Here is an 18968-nt window from a genome sequence, read left to right on the forward strand (position 1 = left end):
CCAGAGTATCGTATTTATTTTTTTTACCACTAGGAGAAAGAGTGCATCTGACTAACCGGTCTATTACTACTAACCTTTAGGCACAAAGAATGTCTTTCGATGTGAGTGATAAATAGAGAAGACTGCAACCGTAGTCTCCTTCTAACCTTGGTAAGGATGATCTACTGTTCTAATGGGGAGGCTAACGGAATCTAGACACCACAAAGGATGTTCAACCTGCACCTATAAACCCTATCCTTCCTGCTAACGAGATGTGATCTACAAAGGTAGCTCGGAATTGTCACGTTCCTCACTACTACCACGGTCCAGCTAGTCAGGGAATATCTATGAGTACCCCAGCCTAAACACCACGTTTACGCCAGCAATGATTACTCTAAACTCTACGCGAAGAGATTAAAGTAAACTCATAAACCATAAGAACAATAAAACAAGAACTTACTAGAATTTAGAAGTCGAATTACTGAAGAATCCTAGGAGCAAGCTTCGGGTAGGAGAACTTGATCCCGCAGGTACAAGCTTGGAGTAGACACCGACAGGCCGGGCTTCCTCCACTCTACACCTCCACTCTATCTCTCTCAATCTAGTAGAAACTAGAAGATCTATTTCTACCTTACATTGATTGCTAAGCCTAAAAAGAAATATTAATTAGAGAAGAGGTTTTCCTTCGAGGGCACCCCTCAGTCTCTATGATAATTTCTTCATGTCTTCTCCAGGGGCCAGGGGGGCCTTGCTTATATAGTCCTCCCCTTCTATGCGTTTTTGGGTCGATAGACGAGGTGGTACCATATTTTTCTTGATCCAATAGGTCGGTGGAATATTCCAAACGAAAGAGTCCTGATTTGGCTCCAGCAGGGGGGCGGGCGCCCAGGCTACCAGGGCGGGCGCCCTGGGCCTGGCCCAGTTTTGCCTCCGCTTCGGTCTCGTGGCTTCTGGAGTCTTCTAGATGATGAAAAATTGCGCGGTGCATTGATATCTCTATGTAATCCTGACATGTGGGCCTTTCTTCCTTATTTCCTGATAACCCCCTGCAGAAATAGATAAACAACAAAACTCGTGGAATTCTGTCAGATCAAACCCTAATTCTAGGTGATGGTTGCATATTGGTCCTTTCTCTTGTTTATTTGATAATTAAAATTGATACTTAAGAACCGTCAACAATGGGTCGATGCATAAAAGTTTAAACGCCGATAACACTCCTATCGGCTAGATTGAAACGTGTCTGGGGCCGGACTTAATATTTCAAAAGATGCCGATAACAGTCCTATCGGCTAGACTAAATATCAAGAGAACTAGAAAGCGGAGAGGAGCAAATATCTTGCTGATGAAGGGCTCACATGTTTAGCAGCGCTTGGATGGCCGATATGGCACGCAGGCGGATTTGGTTGGCTGCTTCTATCTCTTTGACGTCTTCATCGGCAGAACCTTCTACCGGCTTCAACTTCTTCTTCAACTGCAGTGCTTTGCGACCATGGACGTTTCGCTCTTGCTCAAGGAGTTTGATTGTCTCTGGCAGTTGGCTTTCTTCCTGTCTGGCTTGGGACAGGGCGTCCTCTACTTGTTTAAGTTCTGCCAACAGGGCTTCCCTTTTTGCTGACAGATCGGAGATTTTGTGCTTCAGTGCATCTCCCGAGGACTTTAGGGTGCCGATGGTCTTATGCTTTTCATCAATGAGAAGTTTTCTTTCATCATCTCCTCGGAGAGACGAGTCTGAGCGGCTCTATCGGCAAGGCGCTGGGTAGCCCTCTGGTACTGCAGTTGACGGTTCTCCAGGTGTGCTGCTTGAAAGAGGACTTCTTCGGCATCGGCGGGGATGTGGCCTCTCAGAGCCTTGAATAAAGCCTTGGCCAGGTCAGAATCATCAACTAACTAGGCTGTGTCTTGGTAGAGGAGAGCCGATAATTCTTCTAGCTTTGCCCTGACTTCTGCCGATGTGATCACAACTGCCCGAGAAGAGCTTGCCTCTTCACCCTCATCTTCGGAGATGTCGATGGCGAAAGAGAACAAGCTGTCAGGAGAGTCCTGCTCCTAAAAAAGAAATAAAACGAGTTATTCTATGGCCAGGTATTGATAAATGATGCAAACAGGGGTTGGATAACTTACCTGTTTCAAGGCAATTTCCCGCCTCTGACTCAAAGATGCCGATGGAGCCACGGGTTGATCGGCCAGAGTTGCCGATGGAACTATGTCAGCTGAAAATTAACAGAAGGGGTTATAAGACCGGAAAATAAGTTCATCGGCAGTAATATTATAATGTGTTACCTTGAGGAAGAGCAGTGCTTGTCTGGATGGAAGAGACCACCGATGCTATAATGGAACCTGCTGGATCGGTAGTTTGTTCATGCACATCAGCCGATGTGTCTTCTGGTTGAGGCTCTTCTAGTTGGGGTTCTCCCACTTGTGGTGCTTCTTGCATTGGAGGGGGAGATGGCCTTTGTTGCATCTAGGCTTCTGGAGAAGAAGGAGAAGATTCCACCGGGATTGGAGATACTGGGGGAGGAGAAGGCGTTGCTACTTTTTGGCGCTTTGTTTGGGCCTGGTACTCTTGGCACCTTTTCTCTTCTGCTGGCTGGACTGGGGGGCATCGGCACCTTTGCTTCTGGTCTTTGCCGATGTGCCGGTCTGCTGATATGGAAAAGATTTATGAATACAAGTGTGGCAGATGTAAAATAAGAATCGGTATGAATGAAAAGGTTTAATAATTACCTTGAACACCTGTGCCAAGGTGGAAGCAGCTACCGATGGAGATGTCTGAGTTCTCCTAGTGGTGACTTTCTTGAGGCGTACATGGCGGCCAGGGTAGGAGCGTTATTGCCGATTGAGGAGATTGGGCCTGATGGAAACATGTCAATCGGCTTGCCACTCTTGCTGACCGATGGAGGGGTGTTGTCAACCTGCAAGATGATACAAAGGTAAATCACCGATAGAAATAAAAATGAGAAAATTGAAACATCAGTTCGAAGATACTTACAGTGTTATCGGGAACTTTGTACTCGGGGTCGATCATGCCGCGATACGTAAGAGCCGATCTGTAGAACAGATGTTCCTTCCATTCTGCCCACCATTGCTTGTATGCCTGAGTGATGAAGGCGGCTGGAACCCACTCTGACAGGTCTACATCTGTATCGGCACTTTATGGCAATTGGGCTACTCGAATCCATTCAAGAAGGCTAGTAATGGTTTCCCTGGGTTTTATCACATCGGCATAACAGAGTGTAATCGGCAGCTGGCCGAAAGCTAATTGACGAGCTAGTGCCGATGGGTTATAAAACTCATAGGTCTGGATGGAGGTTTTCCCACTACCGAAGAAATTCACTAGTATAGCTCTAGGGGTGACAAGTGCCATCTTCACTTCGTGATCCGTGTCAAGAGCATCATTGAACGGGTTGAAAACCAGAGGAAACATGGTGTCTGGATCGTCATAAGCCAACCATACTCGCTCCTCTCTGGTCAAGCCTTCATACAAGGTTTGGAAGAATCGGCTAACCTGGTCTGCATTACCCCTTGTACCAGGTAGAACTATGACAGCTTCACCGAAGTTTAGGGGAGGGCGTGTTGCCGATTCTTCTTCATCCAGTTCATAGTTCTCAGCTATGTCCCTTGGAAAACGCTGTGCAAAAAGGTCAAACTCAAGACGCTTGTGCATATAGAGACTAAGCCACATGTTGATGAACCACCAGGGGCCTCCCAAGTTGCCGATAGACTGACCGAGTAGGAGTTTCCTAGTCACTTGGTGGAGGAGATGGTAGGCTGCACCGAGCAGGTATCGGCCGAGGGGAAATCGGCCACCATTAGCTAAGTTTTCTGCTGCTGCTAGATAGACGGAGGTTGGTCCTGCCGATCGGCCGCAAAACACGAATTTGTCTAGCCACATGTTCAGGAAGCTGGTCTGCTCCTTTATGTTGACAGGGCTAGTTCGTTTATATTTCTGAATATACCCTGACCAACCGCCGATGGAACGAGTTTCTACCTTGGCACTGGGCTTGGTGTCGAAAAAATGGGTGCTATCGGCAGAGGATACATCTAGGCCAGTGAGCATAGCTACATCGGCAAGAGTAGGGGAAGCAGGGCCGTGGCCAAAGACAAAGGCGTTGAGCGTGTCTGACCAGAAGTATGATGCAGCTATCAGCAAAGATTCATTTCTATGCATATCAGCAATAGACAGCCTGATGCATTGGTCTAGTTTTCTCTCGCCCCACTGAACTTCATTTGAGTGGCTGACCCTCAAGAACCAATCCGTCCATCCCACGGTAGGACTGGGCCAAGAACGGAAAGTATTAATTGCGGAAAAGGCATCATTAAGGCTATTGGTTACCAGATTGGGGAAGTTGAGGATTTCGAGGAATCTGCAGAGGAATAGGATCAGAGTTGTTCAGATTAAGGCTGTTGGTTACCAGATTGGGAGCATTAATTGCGGAAAAGGCATCATTACTGCAGAGAATTTTGGAGCATTAATGATTTCATACTCCGAAATTAGGGGGCATGTGTTGACACCGTTTTTGGGCACGTGTCCATGATCGGTAAAGTGTAGATCGGCAAGATAAGACGGTGGTGCTTGATCTACAGGGTGAGTTGCCGATGAAGATGGTTGCCGGTGGAAGGATGGTTGAACGTGACCAAGTCCATAGGCGGTGATGTGTTTGTGCCGATGGCTATGACAAAGGAGTCTGCCGATGATACGGAGGGGGAACCTGGAAGTTGCCGATCGGCTAGTGGGGATGTTCTGGTTTGTCACGTGAGGATGGTTTTACGTTTTCCTTAGTTATTTAGATCGTTTTGTACATGGATTTTGTTTAAATTTGGAATTCGAATTCTAGTCGTGTCTGGTTGTAGCTCTTTGAGTATGGTATAAATGTAGACCCTAGGGCCTTGTAATAACTATCAATCAATCAATCAATCAAACACCAGTTTTTACTCATATTCCAGCATCTACTATTTCGACGACTTCGTCATACTTTTTCCTTTTTACTACGAGTTCTTAGGAATTCGTCGACTTAAGCTCGGCGTGTTCTCAAGTTCCGCGTGAATACCTCTTGGCCGTGACATTCGGGCGCATCGCTGTTGTCGGGACCAAAGTATTCGAGTTACCACCTTTGCCGATAGTAAGGTCAAATCGGCTGGCACGCCTTAACGTTTAAATCGGGTATTAGCCCTTTGTGTTTGCAGATCAGCTTTTGCATCAACACCAGTGTGCGGAAAATTTTATTATGATTGGCAGCATGGTCTGGTATTAAGCCCTTGCCGATGGGCTGCTGCCCTTGTGATTCTAGCCTTGATCGGGACAAAGATGGTTGGGGGTTGTGTGAAATTTATTGAGACACAAGAATCCGGGCTGAATTCGACCATATTCGGCGGCAAGATTTTTGTCAAGAAGAAGATAATTACGTTGTCTGGAGTGAATTTCAAAGCATTAATGATTTTATACTCCAAAATTGGGGGGCATGTGTTGACACTATTTTTGGTAAGGAGTCAAGATAATACAAAATGGACCCATCGGCAGTAAGGAAATTGTTGTATTATGCCGACAGGAGGAATGTTGATGAGGATCAATTGACGGAGATTGTTGCCGATGGAAGGTGATGATTGATGGAAAGGTTGTCTCCTAGATTAAATTAGAAGGTGTTGGTCTAAAAGATCAGAGGTGGTGTTCGCCGATGTCGATTCAAAAGTCGTTACCGATAAAGCATGTAATGATTCGTTGCCAATGTCGATGAAGGAGGACATGAAGACTTCTGCTGATGAAGCTTAACAAGAGACGTGCCGATGGAGCAGGAGCCGATGGGAATTTCATCGTGGTCAGGGCGGACACAAAAGTGGATAGGTGTTGTTTTCTATTCTCCATATTTATTAGAAATATGCCTTATGTAAGAGTCCTGTTTTGTCTTAGAATTAGATCCTAGTCGTATTTGGTTATAATTCTTTAGACCAGGGTATAAATATGGGTCGAGGGACAATGTAAGAATCAATCAATCAATATCAAATCTAAGTTTACTCCTACTTTTGCATCTACTTACTTTTTGACGATTTCGTCAATTTGCATATTTTCTTTTTACGAGTTCTCATCGATTCGGCAAGTTGCACCGTTCTAGTGCAATACTCCATGATCCTTGAATTCTGTGTGAGTACCTCTTGGCCGTGACATCTGGGCGTATCGCTATTGTCAGGACCAAAGTACTTGAGTTATCATCCTTGTCGATTAACAGGTCAAATTGACTGGCACGTCTTGGATATCGGATCGAGTATTAGCCCTTTGTGTTTGCAGATTCACTTTTGCATCAACAACGTGTGCCAGAGATGTTCCACCAGTTGCAAGTGATTGTAAATGAGCTTAAGGCACTTGGTGAAGAAGTAAAGGATATTTGACACATTGATCACCGTGCTAGTCAAGACAACACTTAGTGAATCAACTCCCCAACAAGTTTTTCAAGAGGTGATGACCGATGATGGCTATAGAGAAGATGATGAGAAGGATGAGTTGGTTAAGAAAAAGAAGAAGGACGATGAGAAGAACAAAAGTGTGGCATTCAAGGCCTCCACATCCAAGGGCAAGGCCAAGGTAGAATCATCAAGTGAAGGAGAAGAAAGCTCTTGTGATAGTGATGACGATGAGGAAATGGCTCTTCTTGTCAAGAGATTTGGCAAGTTCATGAAGAAGAAGGGCTATCGGGCAAGAAGGAAAAAGGGCTCCTCGAAGAAGAATGATCATGCCATGAGATGCTTTAGATGCTATAGCAAGGATCATCTCATCGGATAGATTGTCTTTGCTCCTCACAAGACAAGTTTTATGAAGAACAATGGCCAGCATTGCAAAGTGTGCAAGCAAGTTGGTCACATAGAGTAGCAATGCATGAACAAGAAACCCAAAGCTAATGTATCCTCAATTAAGCTTAAATCTTTCTATGTGCTTACCAAGGATACAAAAGGTGTTCATGCTAAGTTCATTGGTGCACCATGGATGGGCTCGAAGAAGAAAGCCATTTGGGTACCAAAGAGCTTAGTCACTAACCTTGGAGGACCCAATAACGTTTGGGTACCTAAAATAAATTGATCTTTTCTTGTAGGTCAATTATAAAGCCGGAGGAAGGCATTGGGTGCTTGATAGTGGGTGCACTCAACATATGACTCAAGAGTCTTGTATGTTTAAATCAATTGATACAAGTCAAAATGGTGGATTTGATTCTATCACTTTTGGCAACAACAAGAAAGGCAAGGTCATAGGGCTGGGTAAAGTTACTATCTCAAATGACATGAGCGTATCAAATGTGTTGCTAGTTGAAAGCTTAGACTTCAACCTATTATCAATTGCACAACTTTGTGACCTTGGTTTCAAGTGCATCTTTGGTAGTGATGATGTTGAGGTGGTTAGTGTTGATGGATCAAACTTGATATTCAAAGGATTTAGACATGGTAGCTTATACTTAGTTGATTTCAATGACAATGAAACCCAATTAACATCATGCTTGCTTAGCAAATCTAGTTTGGGATGGTTGTGGCATAGAAGGCTTGGTCATATTGGAATGAAGCAATTGAACAAACTATTGAGGCATGACTTAGTTAGAGGCTTGAAGGATGTCACTTTTGAGAAGGACAAACCATGTAGTGCTTGTCAAGCCGGAAAGCAAGTTGGAAATGCACATCCTAAGAAAAGTGAAATGAGCACATCAAAGGCATTTGAGTTATTGCACATGGATTTATATGGGCCAACAACATACACTAGCATTGGTGGTAACAAGTATGGCTTTGTGATAGTTGATGACTACACTAGATACACTTGGGTGTTCTTCATCTATGACAAGAGTGATGTTTGTGATCTATTCAAGTCTTTTGTCAAGAGGGTGCAAAATGAGTTTGAGACCACTATCAAGAAGATTAGAAGTGACAATGGTAATGAGTTCAAGAACACAAGAATTGAGGATTTGTGTGATGATCTTGGTATTAGACATCAATTATCTCCAACATACACTCCTCAATCCAATGATGTAGTTGAAAGGAAGAATAGAACCTTGATTGATATGGCTAGATCAATGCTTAGTGAATATAATGTTAGTCATTCATTTTGGAGTGAAGCTATCAACACGGCATACTATTGTAGCAACCATCTCTATTGCCATGGAAAGCTTGGGAAGACATCATATGAGCTATTGAATGGAAGAAAGCCCAACATTGCATATTTTAGTGTGTTTGGTTGCAAATGTTATATTCTCAAGAAAGGCACAAGACTAAGCAAGTTTCAGAAGAAATGTGATGAAGGGTTCTTACTTGGTTACTCAACCACAAGCAAAGCATATAGAGTTTTGAACTTGGCAAGTGGCACATTGGAAGAAGTCCATGATGTTGAGTTTGATGAAACTGAGGGATCTCAAAGTGAAGCTCAAAATCTTGATGATGTGAGAGGAGATCAATTGGCAAATGCAATGAAGAACATGGATGTTGGTGACATAAGGCCGAGGCAAGTTGATGATGATAATGACATTCACATGATCAATCAAGAAGTGCAAATTTATACAAATCAAGCTAGTTCCAGTGGTTCTCATGATGAAGATCAAAATCAAGGTCAGGCTAGTGGAAGCAGTCAACTCCCAATACTCCAACCTACAAGCATAGCAAGGGATCATCCATTAGATCATGTCATTGTAGGATTTCAAAGTGGTGTACAAACTAGATCAAGATTAGCATCTTTTTGTGAGCATTATTCGTTTGTCTCATTTGAAGAACCAAAAAGGATAGAAGACGCTTTGAAAGATTCTGATTGGGTAAATGCCATGCATAAAGAGTTGAACAACTTCACTAGAAATCAAGTTTGGGAACTTGTTGAGAGGCAAAAGAATTATAATGTGATTAGTACCAAGTGGGTCTTTAGATACAAGCAAGATCAAGACGGTGTAGTTGTGAGAAACAAAGCAAGATTAGTAGCACAAGGTTACACTCAAGTTGAAGGTCTTGACTTTGGAGAAACATATTCACCTATTGCAAGATTAGAGGCAATTAGAATCCTATTAGCCTATGCTTGTGCCCACAACATCAAGCTCTATCAAATGGATGTGAAGAGTGCATTTCTCAATGGATACATAAATGAGTTGGTTTATGTTGAGCAACCTCCCAGTTTTGAAGATGACAAGAAACCTAACCATGTTTACAAGCATAAGAAGGCATTGTATGATTTGAAGCAAGCACCAAGAGCATGGTATGAGAGATTGAGAGACTTTCTGCTCTCTAAAGGGTTCAAGATGTGAAAGGTTGACACTACCCTCTTCACCAAGAAACTAGGCAATGACTTATTTATGTTACAAATCTATGTTGATGATATCATCTTTGGATCAACCAATCAAGACTTTTGTGAAGAGTTTGGTAGAATGATGGCAAATGAGTTTGAGATGTCTATGATAGGAGAGCTTAGTTACTTCCTTGGACTACAAATCAAGCAAATGAAAAATGGCACTTTTGTGAGTCAAAGCAAGTACATCAAGGACATGATCAAGAAGTTTGGATTGCTAGAAGCAAAGTCAATGGACACACCAATGGGAACAAATGATCAATTCAGTAGTGAAGCAAGTGGCAACATGGTAGATAAAAAGCTATACCGGTCCATGATTGGAAGTTTGCTCTATGTCACTGCATCTAGGTCGGATGTAATGTTTAGTGTGTGCAAATGTGCAAGATATCAAGCTTCACCTAGAGAGAGTCACTTAAAGGCAACCAAGAGGATATTGAAGTATCTTAAAGGCATGTTGACTCTTCTTAGCATCATTACCTAGGATTGTTAGTCCTTGGCATAGCACTAGAAATGCTTGTGTGACACCAGAAGTGGCAAACGGTTTTACCGCAAGCGGACGGTGGTCAATGCAGCACTTCACTAGGAGTATTCTAGGTATCGTATTTTCCACAGGGAATGAGAAGTGACTAACTAGACCAATTGAGTCATCGGATGATGATCAAAGGGCTTAGGATTGGATGGAGAGGTACTTCTAGTATTTGGCTTCTGGCTAAGCTATCCTAAGTATACTGAGAGTTAACTCCCTTCCTACTGTGGCCGATAGGTGAAAAGGGTGTGGCGAAACACTTCCCTAGGCAGCTACCATGCAGGCCAACTATTATTTGCAACTTGCCTAGCAACACACTGAAGAGAACTCTTATTGTCCAGCAGAGGCCTGTCACGCTTCGCTCTTGGCATTCTTCAGGTGCGACAAGAAGTCCACAAGGGCAGACTTAGTCTAGACACCATGTCTACACTAATTCTACTACTCTAGACCCAGTTAAGGTTTCGAGCACTTCACACAAGGCAAAGCAATGTGCCAGTAGGCCGGTTGTATACTTAAAATAAACTAAGACAAAAGATAAATACTAGAAGTACTCAGATGAAAGGCAACTAGAAGGAAGACTTACTACAAGACAAGCATCCGCTGAGGCGCTCCTAGAAGAAGTTGTTGACGGTCCTTAAGTATCAAATTTAACTATCAAATAAACAAAGAAAAGGATCCAAATGAAATCAACATCGAGACTTAGGGTTTTATCTGACAGAATTCCACGAGTTTTGGTGTTTGTCTATTTCTGCAGGGGGTTATCAGGAAATATGGAAGAAAGGCCCACATGTCGGGATTACGTAAAGATATTAACGTGCTGCGCAATTATCTTACATCTAGAAGACTCCAGAAGCCACGAGACCGAAGCGGAGGCGAAACGGGGCCAGAGACAGGGCGCCCGCCCTGTCCTACTGGGCGCCCGCCCACCTCCTGTGGCCAATCACGCTCAATCTCGCGGATTATGCTCCACCGACCTAAAGGATCAAGAATAACCGTTCAATCAATGTCGGTTTGATCCGACGGCCCAGGTTCACTTGAGGGGACTATAAAACCAGACCCCCTGGCCCTTGGAGGAGGCACCCCCCTTGATCATTATTCATTATTCATAGACAGAGCAAAAGCTAGGGTTTAGAGATGAGAGCTCTCCTCTCTTCTCTAAACTAGAGTAGATCTAGATAGTAGCGAGATGGAGAGCGAAGGAGGATTAGAGGAGAGGCCGGCCTGTCGGTTCTTCCTCCGGTTGTACTTCGCCATGATCAAGCTCTAATCAAGCTTGCTCATGGGGTGACTCTGGTAATCTACTTCTAATTCATTATGCAATTACTAATCATGTATGTTCTGGTTCACAACTCTTTTGAGTACTTCTAATCTATAGGACCCTATAGGTTAGAGTTATAGTATAGGTGTAAGCGTGGTGCTTAGACCTAGATTACTTGTGGATATCCCCTGACTAGCTGGATCGTGTGGTAGGCCGCGTAGGTGACAGTTACGTTGGTCCCCTGTAGTCCACCTCTCGTTAGCAGGACGGGTAGGGTTTATCGGCCTATGGATAAGCATCCTTTGTGGTGTACTCTTATCACGTGGTTCGTCCCAGACATAGACATACCCCTTTGAAGTAGAGAAACCATAGTTATCCTCTCTATTCTGCTACCATCGCCCATATACTAGAATTGCTCTATTCTCTATTCCCATATTATCACTCACTGTTATCTTACCTTTAATATTGTTCTTATTCGATTCTATCATCTTTCCTATTTACACCTATCTATCTATCTTGGTTAAGTTAGAGCGTAGTTGGTTCTCCCGTTTCCCTGTGGATACGATAAAACCTTTAACCGGGTAAAAGCTTCAACGGTATCCGTGCGCTTGCGGATTATCTGTGTGCGTATAAATACCATAGTACACTCTAGTGCCATGCTGGAGATGACAACCTAGTATTCAAGTGGTGTTAGCAAGTGTCAACAGAAGTCTCCCGACAAGCCGGGACTCCTCCTTGGGGTACTCCTCACTCTCTTCCCTCCATTCTCACACTTAGCTAAGAGTAGCTCTTCCTAAGATACATCATGCTTAACTAGGCTCACTAAGGGGGTATTTATAGGGGAGAGATGGAGTAGGGGCTACTCCAGCACCACGTCAGCAATCCACGTGACCCCCAGCATGCACCGTTGGATAAACCGACCTTGGAACCGCCATATGATCAACGGTTAGGGATTTCCATCACATGTCCATCATGGGGACATCGGTGGGAGTGAACCGACTCAATATGGGGCCCACATGTCGGTTGGCCGACCTGCCATTTAGATGACAGTGGGTCCCACTGACCTTCTAGAAGGTCCCTAGGTCGGTGGGAGGCTAGGCCAGGTGGCATGACCCAATTGGTTGGTCGGCTGACTCACATTTGGGGCCCCTGGCCCACCACTGGACTCCTGGTGGTGTCCCCACTTGTCATGTGAAGTGTTGTCCAAAGTTGAGTCTGGTTGCACACTTGCTTGCTTCCATGTGGGCCCAAGGATCCATGTGCTAAGTGTTTGAACTGTTGAGGGCAAGCACACTTGGATCCAAGGGTTGGGATTGACTCCTTGGGTTCATGCCATGGAGGGGATCCCCTGGTGGGCCCAAACCTCGGTCGGCCGACCGAGGTTATGGGGCCCATATGGCTCATTTCCTTCTTCCCTGCATTGAACAAGCTAAGAGTACAAGTGGAACTTTATTAGTGATAAATATGTTCATGTGATGCTTATCTTCCTTCAATCGAGGACTGTTGATGGGCTTTTGAGTATATAGAACTAGGTCTTATTTCCCGTCAACAAGAACCCCCACACTTAAGTCTTTGCTCGTCCTCGAGCAAAGGTTAGAGAAAGATAACCTATGATTATGACACTTTTAAGATATGAGCAAACACAAAGACTACTCAAGACATATCTTATACAAGTGGGTTATGTGGCACTGTCTAACATATATCCTTAGGATGTTGAAAAATGGAACAATTCTCAAAGCAAAGTCATCTTCCCATTTTCATATCCTTAGTACTTAGAGTTTTTGATAAATGTTTTAAAAGAAAGCACATTGTTCATCCTTACCCCTCTAACAGTATTCTCAAGTCACTCAGTAAGTATAGGATTCCTCACCAAGGCATAGCATAAGATTGCCTTCTTTTGTTTCATCCTACATCTATTAGGCTTATGGGGCCCAGGTAGGGGGAAACAAGATAGAATACTTTCATTGTATCTATTGTAAAGTCAAAACAAGGATCCAAGGAGAAGAATGTCATAATCCTATATCAAGATGTGTAAGTGTGTGAAAAATGATTAGAATAGAATGCTCCTATATTTGATAAGATCTCTCTCTCTATTTTATTTGAGACATGGCTAGCTTTTTTATTTTTTTTTCTTTTCTCTCTTTTTTTCAAAAGCAATGGACCTTCATGTGCCCACTTTTTTTACTAAGCATAGCCTTTGTGTCTCATCTTATAACCAATACTTAGAGAGAGATATTCTAAACCTTAAAACATGGAGCATCTATATAGTGGAAATACATGGCATGTTTTTTGCATACTTCAAATGTAGAAGCAGCATATATATGTGGTGTGTGTGTGATCTTGATCTTGGGACTATGACATAATTCTCAACTAGGGTTACAAGGTTTGACTAAAGTCAATACAAGTACAAGTAGCATATATAGAAGGGTTTTGAATAAGGTATGAGCATATATGGCTGTGGTAGGAATTCTCTTACTATTGAGGAGTAAGTGACACTATGGTTTTGTTGACAGTCCTTAATGCTAACATTTAACCGTCAACTAACCATGGAAAAGGACCTATATGCAACCAACATCCAAAATTAGGGTTTCATGTGACAAAATTCCATGAGTTTTGGTGTTTGTCTATTTCTACAGGGGGTTATCAGGAAATAAGGAGGAAAGGCCCACACGTCGGGTTTACATAGAGATATTAACGTGTGCGGCAATTTTCTATCATCTAGAAGACTCCAGAAGCCACGGGAACGAAGCGGAGGCAGAACGGGGCCTGGCCTAGGGCGCCCGCCCTAGGGACCAGGGCGCCCGCCCTCCTGTAGTGCCCAATCAGGGTCAACTTTGCGGATCATGCTCCACCGACCTAAGGGATCAAGGAAAACCGTGTGATTAATGTCGGTTTGATCTGACGGCCCACATTCATTTGGAAGGACTATATAAGCAGACCCCCTGGCCCCTGGAGAACATACCTCTTCTACAGAATCAAAGCTAGGGTTTCAATTATTCATCCAAGTAGAGAGGATCCCTCTAGTTCATCTAGTTCTAGTTCTAGTTCTTCTAGTTCTAGTTCTAGTTAGTTCTAGTTGTAATCTAGAAAATAGGGAGAGAGAAGAGGAGAGCGGAGGAGGAGTCGGATCTGTCGGATCTTCCTCAACATTGTACTTTTGCAGCAACTGGTTCGTTCTTCATCGTTCTCTAAGTTCTTCAATTCATAATTCCTGAGTTCCTTAATTACTTTTATTTACATTCAAGTTATTTACTAGATTCCTGCTTGCATCAAGTGCTCTAGTCTTTATAACGCTAGAGTAGTAATTAATAGATTAGACGTGGTGTTTAGTCTTGCAATTACCTGGAATTGCACCCAATCCTGCGGATTGTTGTGGTAGCCCTAGGGTAGTGACAGCCCTAACGGTCGACGTATCCCACCTCGTTCGGATCGGTGTTTGTAGGACCGTAGTCAGAGCTTCCTAGCGCTCTTCTGATCTCTTTCTGTGGTTAGTGTTCTGATGTCCCGAAATAAATAATCTTTGAAGTAATTCTTGATTCTTAGATCAACTAGAGAACTCTCAGGAAACTTCCTCTCTTTCCACCAAAAATAATTATATAGTTATCCTTGGGCGATCTTGAATCTTAATTAGTACACTCATGTTCCCTATGGAAAATCGATACTCTGGAATACTCCTGGGTGAAAGCTACATTGGTATCCGTGCGCATGCGGATTTTTCTGTTTGCGTTTAAAATACCAAACAAGCTTTCTAGCGCCGTTGCCGGGGAACGGTAGCTGTGCTAGTTTCGAACCAAGTCGTCCGTGTATCCTTTTTCTTTTCCTTTTTTACCACACTCACCTTACCATTTTCATCATACCACATGGATTTCACTCCTATCTATAAATTCTTTGCTCCAAAGAGCGAGTTATTAGAGCCACCACCATCATCACATCCAATTCTTACAGATGGCTACGACCTCGGCCCTGATCTAATAGCCATGATTCAGGAGCAACCCTTCTCTGGGCAAGTAGATGAAGATCCATACACCCACCATAGAGACTTCGAGCAGTTGTGCTCTTGCCGATCTATTTCCGGAATGACACAAGAGACCCTTAAATGGAAATTATTTCTGTTCTCCCTTTTGGGAAGAGCAGAAAAGTGGTATGCTCATTCTGTAGGAGGCGTTAATGGAAATTGGGATGAACTTCGGGACAACTTTTGTCTCGCTTTCTTCCCACTTTTTCGAATCGCTGACCTTAGAATCAAAATTCTTACATTCAAACAAAGAGAGAAGGTAACTTTAGGAGCAGCTTGGGCTAGGTTCACAAGCCTAAGAAATTCTGGTCCAAACCTTGCCCTGCCTAACCATGTATTGTACTACAACTTTTATCGTGGTCTAAACAAGGAAGCTGCTTTTCACCTCGACATTGCTTCAGGAGGCTCATTCACACACAAACTCACAGATGAGGGGAGAGCTATCCTAGAGAGAATCCTTGAAAATACCCCTTACATAGGCATTTATGATGAGTTTCCTGAAGAAGAAAAAGAAGTCGAGCCTGATCCTAAACCAAAAGATGAGGAACTTGCAACCGAGTTAGAAATTCCACCTGACCCATCTATTAATTTGGTTGTAGAGAAACCTCCTGATAAGGGAATGCAAAACTAACTAAGGGATGATGAACCACCACCTTTAGAGCATCCCTTTGAATTCGAGGAAGATCTTTTTGAAGATTATGGAAACACCTTGAATTTTCCTATCCAAACACGACCTCTAGCAGGGACCACTCAGTCCGTTTTAAGAGTAGAATCTGTTGACAAAGAACACATCAAAAGCCTTTCGGCTATTTTGAGTTATGAATGGCTAACAGAAGCAGAGCTGTCTCTTGAGGTAGCTCGGATCATCACTCCTTCAACCATTCTTCTGTGCCAAATTAGAGGGTCCACTAGGAAGGTCCACTACAATCCATATGTTGGGATAAATGTTATTTCCAAAGAGTTAGCTGACACTCTTTATCCCAACGAGTCCATAACCCCATCTCAAAAACTTTTACAAAGTCCATCTAGATTAATTCTAGAAAGCCATGGGGTATTAAGGGCAGTTCCTGTTAGAATCAAGGACTCTGGAATATGTCTAGATTTTCACATTTTTGACAACCAGAGATTCCTCTCTTGATTGGCAGACCAATCATGAAACTTCTACAAGAACAACCACAACGAGGTCATTTAGACTTCAAGGTTGGGAATTCCACTATTGTTGTTCCTCTTGCTAGATCAATTAACATGATAGTGGAACCCAAACTTGAACCAGATCCTATTGAGGAGATCTTAATGCTGACTCAAGAGGAGATGGCCCAACCATTCTTTAATCATAAATACTGTTGGGTATTCTTAACATCATTTCCAAAAGTAGACTTAGTTTTCTAATTCTAGTAACGGTGCCAAAAATGCCAAACCTATCCCTCATACCACTTAAGCCAAGTTGTCATCCCCAGCATGACATGAGAGACGCGGTATTGAAATATGCAATTGCTCTTCTAAATAAATAATGAATGGGATCTGCAAGAGCATAGATTAATACTGATGTAGCATTTTAACCGGGAAGTATTCCACGTATCGTTATTTATATTTTTACCATTGGGAAGGGATTAGCAATCATCAATATTGATTACAGAATAGAATATGTGATTGAGTATCTATCATTGCATGTATAATTGAGAACATTTATCTAACTCTTTCATACAGGGGTAAGTGTCACATAAAGGATATAAAGTAATGAATAGTGACAAAGATAATTAATCTGATCAGCATAACTTAGCCACATAATAAATATAATAAGCACATCAATTAGATATTCTAGAAAGTTATTAGCATGGAATTAGAACAAACTACAAGAATATTTCCTAAGTTATTCTTAACTATATAGTCTAGTATTATCATAGTTAGTGCAAGCATACTTAGCAATCATTGCGATACAAGACTACGCCCATGCATAGTGATATTAGCAAGGTAAATGAGAAACATAGCAATCACTCCCCTATAATAATGTTGCTCTGCCAGCCCAATACATGAGAGGGGGACTATATAAGAATCAATGAAGCTGTCACTATCACGAACTACCCCACGATCTGGCATATTGGGTACAATCGCAGATAAATACGGTATAAGCACCACGCCTACACAATATCTATCATTTACCCATGGATCCGATGGATAAACGCTATACGATCCTAAGCATGTATATAGATCCAATCTAACTAAGCCAAGTATATAACTATGATAAATTAAGAACAATATAATCTTGAATATAAACAAGTAGAGCAAAGTCATAAGCAATATATTGAAGTAGAACAAATTCATATTCATAATATTGAAGAACAAAGATAATTAGAAGAACAATTAGAAACACAATTAGAGAATTACCAAGAATCCTCTTGACAGATTCGGAAACCAATCGAAGATTGACTCCTTCTAGTTCTAATCCTATGTAGCTATGCTAATCTAGATATCTAATTGATGTGGTGGCTCTAATCTTGATCAGAGGCTTCTTCTCCCTTGAGGAATAATGAATTAGGGTTGAGAGGCTCTCAACTCTAGGAGCCAGGGGGTCTGATTTTATAGTCCCTTCAAGTGAATATGGCGTTGGATCAAACCGACATTGATTGAACGGTTATCCTTGATCCTTTAGGTCGGTGGAGATTAGTCCCGAAAGAGAGTCCTGATTGGACTCAGAGAGGGGGCGGGCGCCCAGTGCCTGGCCCCGTTCGGCCTCCGCTTCCTTCCCGTGGCTTCTGGAGTCTTCTAGATGTAAGATAATTGCACGGCACGTTGATATCTCTATGTAATCCCGACGTGTGGGCCTTTCTTCCGTATTTCCTGATAACCCCCTGTAGAAATAGACAAACACCAAAACTCGTGGAATTCTGTCAGATAAAACCCTAAGTCTAGATGTTGATTTCATTTGGATCCTTTTCTTTGTTTATTTGATAATTAAATTTGATACTTAAGGGCCGTCAACAAACACTTTGTTCAAGAAGAAGAAGAGTTGGTAGAACCCGTTGAGCTAGACAAAAATGAACAACCTTCACCTCCTTCGACTGAGTTAAAACCTCTTCCTTCTGGCCTTAGATATGTCTTTTTGCACAACAACCCAAAAACTCCAGTAATTATCAGTGACAAGCTTTCCGATTATGAAACACAACAACTTGTCACTGTTCTTGAAAGGCACAGATCAGCATTTGGCTACTCTCTCGAACATCTCACGGGCATTAGTCCCATTCTCTGCATTCATCGTATCCCTATTGATCCCAATTTTACACCTTCAAGGGAACCATAACGGAGAATTAACAATGCTATGCGAGAGGTTGTTAAGAAAGGTCCTCAAACTCTATAATGTTGGGATTATTTATCCTGTGCCACATAGTGAGTGGGTTAGCCCTGTCCAAGTAGTGCCAAAGAAAGGAGGAATGACGATCATTAGGAATGAGAAGAATGAACTCATCCCTCAACGAATTGTCACTGGGTGGCATATGTGTATTGACTATCGAAAACTCAACAAGGCTACAAAGAAAGATCACTTTCCGTTACCCTTCATTGATGAAATGTTGGAACGGCTTGCAAACCACTCTTTCTTTTGTTTCCTTGATGGTTATTATGGATATCACCAAATCCCAATCCACCCAGATGATCAAGAGAATACTACCTTTACATGCCCGTATGGAACTTATGCATACCGACGAATGTCGTTCGGACTGTGCAATGCTCCAGCTTCTTTCCAACGGTGCATGATGTATATTTTCTCGGACATGATTGAGAAGATCATGGAGGTTTTCATGGATGATTTTACCATCTATGGCAAAAACTTCGATCATTGTTTGGAGAATTTAGATAGAGTCTTGCAGTGATGTGAAGAAAAGCACTTAATCCTGAACTGGGA

The sequence above is a fragment of the Sorghum bicolor genome, chromosome 6 (assembly GCF_000003195.3).
Source record: "Sorghum bicolor cultivar BTx623 chromosome 6, Sorghum_bicolor_NCBIv3, whole genome shotgun sequence".
Lineage (NCBI taxonomy): Eukaryota > Viridiplantae > Streptophyta > Magnoliopsida > Poales > Poaceae > Sorghum > Sorghum bicolor.